This window comes from Neopelma chrysocephalum, unplaced genomic scaffold (genome assembly GCF_003984885.1).
Source record: "Neopelma chrysocephalum unplaced genomic scaffold, ASM398488v2 Primary Assembly neopelma1_97065, whole genome shotgun sequence".
NCBI lineage: Eukaryota > Metazoa > Chordata > Aves > Passeriformes > Pipridae > Neopelma > Neopelma chrysocephalum.
The window spans coordinates 1,976,183-1,986,814 of record NW_020925707.1 but is presented as its reverse complement, the minus strand read 5'-3'; positions in this window follow the sequence as shown (position 1 = coordinate 1,986,814).

The following is a 10,632-nucleotide window of genomic DNA, read 5'->3' as shown; positions in this document are numbered from 1 at the left end:
CTGGTCGGTACCCATGCTTGGCGGCTGTCCCCGCAGAGCAACACAGTCTTGATGGAAGAGTGAGTGTCGCTCAACTCAGCAGTCCTGACACCCCATTTTTATCAGCTCTACATTACACTACGTAGGGCCAGTACGTAGTATAAGGTGATGCTTAAGTGGCAGCCAAACACCGCCTATTCATTACCTAATAGCAACAGTCTGCACGTGCCCTACTGTAGGGCAAGGGGCGAACGACCCATGCCCACATAATCTTCCTCTCACCATCATCTTTCTCACCCCTATGTATGACCTCTACCATTTTGTTACGAGGGTATTTGTGTCCATCTTGCAGTATGTAGCAAAGCCAAGGAGGAACTCAGCTCTGATAATAGGGGATATCAAGTTGACTTGCTAAAAAACACAATGGACCTTACAGTTAACTTGTGCCATAAAGTTACACTGTACAATACTCTGGCTGGTTTCACATCCTAATATAATTTCTTTCTGACGCCTCTATGCTCCATTGATCATCTAATTCAAAAGTATCTCCCTTATACCTGGTCAAAAAATTAGACAAGACTTGACCTAAATTGGGATAAAAGTATATAGTGGTTAGTGAAAATATGACCAAGAAGAGCAGCAATCTTCTTGTAGATTGAATGAGGCTATGAAAGCAGGAAGCAATCGCCTGACCACTTGATGTACTTGTATTCTCTCTGAGATTTGTAGAAGGTGCATATGTAGTTTTATTTGTTTTTTACTATATTTACATATTCATATAGTAAAACCTCTGGAGGTTTTCCTGATATGTCCACCTATTGTGGGCTAGTCCTTTTGGTGATGATTTTGTAGGGTTGCTTCAGGAGAAGACTCAGAGGTCACTCAGAAAGAGGTGATCTAGTAGTTAATTTGTTGAGTTCTATTCAGTAAATTTAGGTACGGAAGATATTTAATAGGTACGGAAGATATTTAATAGGTACAGGTGAATTGGCAGTCAATACTGCTTACTGTAATTACTGTTAGTATGACATTAAAAGTTTATTATTTAAGCTTAGCTAAACATACCTTAAATATTCTATGCATGCAAAAATTGTCCCTTATCAGCCCACTGATATCTAGTGTCAGGTAAGGGACCACTCAGCCTCAATGGGTAGCCTTGAGAGGTGCCCCTATTCTAGGGGAGATACTATGGAAGGAGAGCTCAACGTACCCTGATGGCTGCAAATATTTATATTGTGAAGCAGTTGATTTGTAGTTCTGCTGTCAGATTTTTCATGCAGTTTTGGCCAGTTATCAGCCCGGTCTCTAGCCAAACCTTTTGGAGGTGTTGGTGCTCAGATCCCACTGATAGCCTCCCACAATAGGATTAAGTTAGGTTAGTTCTACATGCTAAGCATTGCTTTGGACCAAATTCCATTAGTTCAAATGGGAGAAGTGCCTCCGTTACAAGGGTGAAAGGAGCAAACCTACTGATACGAAGTGAGGTTGTACAAACCTGGCCATGAGCAACCTCAAGGCCCTTGCTATACAACTGTAAAGGTGCAAAACATGTCAGAAGACAGTGAAAATACCCATATGCCTACATCTTTATTTCTCCTGAAACTTTGCCTTGTCAAAAATTTCCATTTCAAGATCCCTCATAACTTAGTTTACCCTTGCTTGTGGCTAGAAGAAAGATAGTCTTTTCCTTGCTACCATCTCTATCCCCTTTCCCTGGCTTTGATTACCTCAGCTTACAATCTCTGGACAACCTCTGACCCCCTTCAAAGACCTTCCTGCCTTCTCTTGACAAGCTTACAGCTTTGCTGTTCTCTAGTGCTTGAGAACCTCTGTGGTATCTTTTTTTCTCAACATTATCAACTGTATTGGAAAAAATAGCTCTGTTTCTTTTTACAAAGTGTTGGTCTGTTCGTGTGGCTGAGATTCTTGTTTGTTCGCTTGGCTTTCTTCCTTTCCTACTTACTTCCTCTTTAGCAACCTTTCACTGTCTCATTTTACAACAGAAAGGCCTCACAAACAAACCTGTGGGGTCTCTAATACAACTTTCAGCCATTTTAGAAAATAAGTATGACTCGGTCTGAATCTTTATAAATAAGCACAGATTCACTTTCTGGGGAAGAATCCATGGCATTAAATTGTCTGAAAGACAGGATGAAGCCTGAAACCTCTGGATTTAAGTGCTACATGTTTTGAAAAAGTACTTAACTAGGTACTGCATCAGCTACAATTCTGGTCTCTTATATTTTCAACTGCGGAGAAGAGGCAAATGTTACAAACGTTACAAACAAATCATAATTTTGAGGGTTTTTTCTTTTTATAATGATATAACTAGAACATTGTATGATACTAAGTCAATTACAGGATTAGGGAATATTATTTTAAATACTTAATAAGGGAAAAGCATACTGAATTACTTATGAATAAATTTGTAAGTTTAAATCTGTGCATACACCTATAGGTGTTTAGTTTTAATATGAACTTCTTTATTTTTTCTACATTCAAAGCTCCCTTTGAATGATATATAAAGCAGAGATAATAACATACTCTTGAAGTAAAAATAAAGCAATAACTTGCTTTATTTTACTTTCTTTTAAGTGTAAGAAAATTGACCCTTTAACGCAGTAATTGCATCACTTCGTTTCAAGTTCTTTCGAACCCTGTGGCCTCTGAATATGTTTCTCCAGATTATTATTCTTTTAGATCTTTCGGATTGCAGTAAAATTGCTGCAGCAAAAATGAGCAACATAATCTTAAGAGTTTTTCCAATGACAAGCCTGCTTCAAACTGATTGTTTTATATCTCCTTTGGGCTTCCATGCTGTTATTCCCTTTTTTCTTTCTCTCACATTTGTATTTTTCGATAATTAAGCAACTTATGTCACCTCTTCAGCTATGTGCACAGCATTAACACCTTTGGAAATCAAAATGCAGAAGTCCCATACCATTCAAAGGCAGGCAAACAGAACTGACAAGGGAAGTGGACAAACACATCCATAAATGTAAGTGAAACAACAGTTTTGAATACTTTAGAACTTGTTGCAGCATGCATGAGTGATTACAAATTTTCCCCCTTCCTACAGTAATTAAAACACTTGATGGGTTTTTACTGTTTTGTGGTATGATTAAAGTGGGGAGTTGACAATGGGTTTTGCTTACAGCACAGAGACACTCAAAAGCATCATTTGTGAGGGACTTTCATTTACTCTAATGCATCTTAGCTCCATAACTTTCATATGCCTTAATACACAGCTTCCAGAATTAATGATAGGACACAAAAGACTTTCACTTCTGAATCACTGGGCTGAGCTAGCACAAGTTTAGCTTGAGTAAAGGACGTCTGTACATATTGACCCATGCATAAAATAAGATTCTGGTATTAATTTAGTTCCTAGTGGATGTGTCCCCATAGGACAATACAAACTAATACAATTGATAATAATTCATAGTGTTTAAAGATCTCACTTCAGATTCTGGATCCATGAGGAATAATGGCCATACACTAAAACACATGAGGAAAAACTTTTCCTCAATGTGAGGAAAAACTTCTTTACATTGAGGATGGCAGAGGACTGGAACGGGCTGCCCAGGGAGGTCATGGAGTCTCCTTCTCTGGAGACAGTCCAAACTCACCTAAGCTAGTTTCTGTGTCACCTGTTCCAGGTGACCCTGCCTTGGCAGGGGGATTGGACTGGATGATCGCCAGAGAGCCCTTCCAACCCTAATAATTCTGTGGTTCCATAATTCTGTAACTGGGCATAGCACAGGTAAATTCTTAGAAAATAGATGAAAGGCTTTGACTACGTTGCATTATATTTTGAAGCTTAACCAGCCTCGAAAGTGAAAGCAAATCACATACGACAAGTCCGCATGACAGAAATGTTTATAAGCATCCTGATAGAATGGTTTCACAAAAATACAGCTGAAGTTACCAGTCACTTGTAAACTGTTACAATTGTCAGTTGCTTCATATATATAGCTATGCAAAACCAGTTATATATTGGGACTTTGTGATTAAAAAGTGGATTAAGTAAGAGAATATAAACATATACCAGTTGATTTAAATCAGCAAAACAAGCCAGTAATGAATGCTTTTTGGATCAACTGCAATAAAATAGTTAATTCTGAAAGACAATCTGAAATGGACTTTAATGTTTGGATCAGACACAGAGAAAAGTTACAACTCTTGAATGGAGAAAGTGGAAGTGAAGGTTTTTTGCTAATAAAAGTGTAGGAAAAAATAATAGTGAAGAATCAGACTAGGAGAAGAAACAAGACAGAGAGAGGCAAAGTGTTTGTCCAGAAGTACTCAATAATCTAATGATGAAGCTAATTCATCAAGCTAACAATCTGACACTGTCATACAAAAGGCTGTGGTTCTTATTATTATGTCCTTAATCTATTTATTAGCAAAAGGCAAGAGTGACAGAAAGCTTAGGTTCAATCATTCAATAGCTTTACTATTGGTGTTTTCCATCTTGTCAGGATTTTGTAAGATGTGTTTGTCATTGTCATTCCTTGAAGAAAGAACTATTTATTACTTTCTGCTTGCAACTTTTCAGGTTCAGTTAGTTAGCTCTATTTCAAAAAACAGTATTTCAAAGTCTACTAGTGGAAATATTCATGATTATTTGAGATGGGCAAACAAGGACTTGTCACTGTTTACCTATTTTCTCATATGGGCACTTGAACCACAGCCATAAGGCTTTGTTTTAACATATTGTCTTAACTAGAAAAGTCCTTTGATTCCGTCTCAAACATGAGCCTTTAGTATTACTTTGTAATAACTTCTGAGTGAGGTTTTCAAAGAAAGCATTGTTTAATACTACCCGGCAGCTCAAGCTTTACTTCAGGTGTCCTTGGAACTGCTTGATATATATTGATGTGGTGTGCTTCCATTTTCTTCTTTAGTCTGATTCATTGAATTGGATCTTTATAGGAGAAGGTTTGCTGAAGTCACTGATCACTGTCAAGTCTTTGCTTTGGTCACTAGATTCTAATGTAAACAGTCATTAATATCTTTGCTTGGCTACAACTTTTTGTGTTTGGTTATTAAGGGTAACTTTTTCTCTAACTTCTCAGTGAACTGCCCTAGCTCACCACAAAAACCCAAACACACACACAGACACAAAACTCCAACAAGGCATCTTGTTAGAGGATGTCCAATACCTCAGCAGCTGCCTTTTTCAAAGATGACAACAATTAGGGTCTGCAACATCCCATTAAGTAGTTACAACAGCTCTATCAGGATGCTTAATCTGACATTTCTCTCAGCAACAGGAAACTAACAGATTTTTTTGTAAACTCTATGGAAAACAGTTCTGTCATTACCATATTATCCATGTGATTTCTGTCTTGGTTCTGAGACTGATGCCTTTGTTGGAGTTCTGTTATTTCTGACACTATGTTCTGGATTACTAGGATGTTCAAGAAAAAGGTTCTCAAAACTGTTTTAGTACATTGTGCTCACCATGCATCAGATAATTCAAGATAATTTCATGGGATGTGATAGAGAACACATATCAGAATATCTTAAATTGTTCTGGTGTGTTATTTACTGAAATTCTGAGAAATAGGTCTACAAAAACCTTGAAGTAAAAACTAACCCCCTTATATCTTTTGTTGACAGTTACTCTCTGTTGGATCAGTGAATTATAAACCAAAACATCCTTCCAGAATTTTGAAAAAAAGTAGCAAAATAGTGCTATTGTAAAACATATTTACTTTTTGTGTGACATAAAGTTTGTATATTTTTCTGTCCGATTTTTTTCCTCCTGTTATTTCTGTGCTTTCTGGACTACTGCCAGAAAGCAGTAACTGTGCACTAGCTACATAAAATAACTTTAAAAAGGACACTCCCCTGTTTGTATGCAGATAAATTACATTGTCTACATTTCTTCATTCCATAGAATTTGACTCAGCTTTCAGGGTGGGTACAGATTCTGACAGAGAAATTGTGCCAAATATGAGTGCTTCATTTGAAAGATCATTTTCAAATGGGGATGATTTTCACATGGTAATCAGTCCAGTTTCCAAATGCTTTAAAATCTGGACTCAACCCAGAGACTGTTTTCATGAATCATTCATCATTTTATTAATTTACTGTCTTGTTCTCTAGAAAACTAAAAAAAAAAATGTTTTATCAGTGTCACCTGGAGTAAATAAGTTATTTTGTTAAAAAAGGAGACATTTTAATATTCCAGATATAAACTCCTGTAACTTCTGATTTGCATATTCTGAATTTATTAGTGCAACTAATTTTGTGCTCATAAAGTACTTAAAATTGTGAAGAAACATTGGCACTAAAAGAATGTTCTAAAATAAAAACTTAGTGTCTTCAGTTAGTGTAAAGCTCGCACAAATCTATGTAACTGGGAAATTAAATCATTTGTTAAATGATATTTCTAGAACTTCAGCCTTTTCTCTGTTTTTATTTTCCCATGCTTCTTTGGAAGCTATCTTCTTTCAGAGAACAGCAGAAGCTGATAAGCCTTTTTACCTCACCACTGTAAGTGTGAACTTGAACTTACACTTCAAAATACTTCTGGAGAACTGGCAGCAGATTCTATATGCTTCAAATTTGAATGGTTCTGGCTACATCTTTCTGTTCCAGATGGACTTTTCAGTCTCTGCATACTTGCTCTTATACCATCATGATTTTCTCTACCAGTCTTCATAATCTATTCAGACATCATGCTGGGGTCTAGATCATGAGTGCAATTCTAAGCCGCTCTGAAATAGCAAAACCTAACTGTAAGACATTAGGAATGGAGGGAGGAGAAAGGTAAGTCCGTATGGCCAGAAGGTGATAATAGAATGATTCTGCTGGACGGGGGCTTAAGTGATGATATAGTACAACTGCCTGACCAATTCAGAGCTCACCTAAAGTTAAAGCATATTATTCAGAGCATTATTCAAATGCCTGTTAAACACTGATACTCTTGGCTATCAATGTCTTAAACACTGACTCATTGATCGCCTCTTCAGGAAGCCTGCTCTGCTGTTTGAGCTCCTGGTAAAGAAATGTTTTCTACTGTCAAGTCTGAGCCTCCCTTGCTGCAGCTCTGAACCATTCCCATGCATCCTGTTACTGGATCACAGGAAAAAGAAATCAGCATCTCCCTCCTCAGGCACCTGCAGAGAGCAATGAGGTCACTCTTCACCCTCCTTTTCTTCAAACCAGACAAACCCAGAGTCCTCAGCCACTCCTCAAAGGATACACCTTCCAGCTCTTCCACCAGCTTGGTTGCCCTCTGTATTGTGTCTGGCTGGAGTTCATTTCCCCACTGTAGCCCTCACAGTGCTGTGCTTTGCATTGGTAGCTAGAAAGGTGTTGGTAACACACCAGTGTTTTGGCTATGGCTGAGCAGCACTGGAACAGCATCAGCACTTGTCTCAACATCTCCCTCCCAGCGTCCCATCAAGGGGGTGGGCAAGATCCTCCAAGCAGTTTCAATCATTTTCATATTCAGGCCCTGTCATTTCTCATAATTATCTACTTGTGCCATCTAGCTTAATGCCAGATATGTTTTTCCCATCTGTTTGATAATTTTGGACTTGGAATGGCAAGGCAATAGAAATCTGAAAGTTAGTGTTGATAACATTTTAAAGAACAAAAAACTTCCACTAGCAAAAAGTCAGTAAGTACCTGCAGGTATGAACAGTATGGTTGTAATGAGGAAGTATAACTCTTGGAGTATCATTGTGCAATCCTAGGTCTTCTCTTTTCCGCTTGTCCCTCACTTTGTTTTCTAGCAGTACTCAAAGGAGACACAAAGCAGTTATGTATTGCACAAGATTTCTCTTGGAATTAAAATCATCACTAATTGTTCAGTGAACCCTTTGTCCAGAATAAGGGATACAGCATAAAACTGCTGACAAAAACCAGACAAATATAAAATTAAAAGGTTCATCTGTGGACTGATGTATGCTTTAAAGACATTACTAAGTTTATGTGGGCCCATGCCTAATTTCCTTTTAAATTAATTTCATATTCTAAAGGAAAAACCTAAAGTTTTCCACTTTACATTAGCATATCATTTAAAACAGAGCTTAAAGAAAATAATTCAAGCAAATACTCAAAAACTACAACTTTTACCTAGAAATCAAGGCAAAACAACCTTACCTGAGGAAGAATGAGGAAGGAACCTAATACACTGTATTTGTGAAATTTTTCATGTAACTAACTGCCCAGAAAAATATCTCTTATTTTCCTCCTGTTGTAGAAATATTTTCCCTTATGTTCCATTGGTTTGATTCAGAAAAACGCAAGCTAAGAAGAGACTATTTTTAGTGTTAGATAAACAGGTAAATAGTGTAAAAATTTGGTTGTTGCAGGTTTGAGGGTTTTTTAGTAAAACAATATTTCATTTAAAAAAGGACTTTATTCTTTTTGTTTCTGCTGCTTTTTATTGTAAGAAGAAAATACATTTCCTATTTTTCAGGCTGGCAATTGTATCTAGTGGCTTGCGGAAACAAACCCCAAAACTCACAAAGAGTATTGAAGCAGGTATGTTTATTTACACCGCTGGGTGCATGGAGAATAATTTTGCCAAACATGGACACCTATTGCCTTTGTTCAGCTTCTTTTATGTGATAAAATGTTACATATGCATTGGTTATGTTACATATACGTTAGTAGTGTTACATATGTATTAGCTGTGTCAGCAAATTCCTGAAAATTGGGAGGGGAAATCATTAACATACATCACTCCTACAACTCTGGCTTGGAACGCCCCTTGGGGGTCTTCATTTGGGGGTCTTTTGGATGAAGTAAGGGTCTTCCTCAGCTCTGAACTATTCACCTTTGCAAAGAATGCTGAGCTGGCACTGACCACTCACCTCAAAACCGGTTTCATCTTGTCTCTTTCTCTCGGAGCCCCCCTTTATCAATCTTCCAGGTATCCCTCAAAGTTCCTTATCACAACTCCAATGTTTTTGCTTCTGCTAGAATCCTCATTATAAAGTTAACCATGTCCTGTCTGTAAGTTAGCATAAGCCAGCAAGGCCCTATTCTAATTTAACAGTCATCATCATGGCTAGGCTTCACGAACGAAGATTTGGGAAGGACTCTACCCACATTTACTACAAGCGCGCTGGTGGCTAAAGAGGCCAATGCGAGATAGACAAGATCCATTGCAAAAGGCACAGCAGAAAGACTCCTTGGATGGTATTGGCAAGACACGATTCTTTCTGTGTTGTCTTTTCGATGGTGATCCTGTGTGCGTTCTCAAAGGAAGCAGCAGCGTTATAGATGGTGTGTCTCCAGATGTCCTGATTGGAGGCCAGAGTAGACCAGCGATGGAGATCATTGTAGCCAAGGATGAGATGTTGCATGAGGGAGTCCTTGTATCTCCTCTTCGGGGCTCCTCTCTTACAGCAGCCAGTGGCAAGTTCACCATAAAGCACAATCTTAGGGAGACAGTGGTCCTCCATCCTGGAGATGTGCCCAGCCCAACACAGCTGTGTTCTCAGTAACGTGGCCTCAATACTTGTGACTGCTGCTTGTTCTAGAACAGACGTAATAGTTACATAATCTGACCAGTGGATGTTTAGGATTGTACGGAGGCAGCGTTGATGGAAGTGTTCTAGGAGACGCAGGTGGTGGTGGTAGATGACCCATGATTCAGATTCATATAAAAGAGTAGACAGCACTATGGCTCTGTAAACACTGATCTTTGTACTTTTCTTCAAGTGTTTATTTCGCCAAACTCTTTTATGGAGTCTTCCGAAAGCACTATATGCCTTTGCTAACCTGTTGTCTATCTCTCTGTCAACCTCACCATCCAAGGAGATGAGGCTACCTAGGTAATTAAACCGCTGGACTGATTTGAGCTCTGATTCGCCAATGGTGATATGGGGATGATGGAAGACTTCCTGAGGTGCCGGTTGATAGAGGACTTCTGTCTTCTTTAAGCTGACTTCCAGCCAAAAGAGCTCAGCAGCCTCAGCAAAGCAGGATGTTAAACGCTGCAGAGCTGCTTCTGTGTGGGCAACAAGGGCAGCGTCATCAGCATAAAGCAGCTCACGGACAAGATGGTTTAAGGTCTTAGTGTGGGCCTTCAGTCATCTTAGGTTGAAGAGGCTTCCATCAGTACGGTATCGAATGTAGATACCATCTTTATCATCGAGGTCTGCCGTGGCCCTTTGGAGCATCATGCTGAAAAAGATTGTGAATAGGGTTGGTGCAAGAACACAGCCTTGTTTCACACCACTGGTTATTAGAAAGGGCTCAGAAAGTGCATTGCCATATCTGACTTGGCTGTGCTGATCCTTGTGAAGTGAGATGATCATTTTGAGGAACTTGGGGGGACATCCTAAGCGTTCAAAAATCTGCCACAGACCTTTCCTGCTCACAGTATCAAAAGCCTTGGTGAGATCAACAAAGGTTACATAGAGACCTTTGTTCTGTTCCCTACACTTCTCTTGCAGTTGTCTGAGAACGAATATCATGTCTGTGGTACTCCTGTTGGCTCTGAAACCACATTGGCTTTCAGGAAGAAGTTCTTCTGCTATAGTGGGTATTAGTCTGTTCAAAAGTATTCTTACCGGGATCTTGCCAGCAATAGAGAGTAGAGTAATACCATGGTAATTTGAGCAGTCTGATTTATCTCCTTTCTTCTTATACAAGGTGATGATGACTGCATCACGAAGGTCT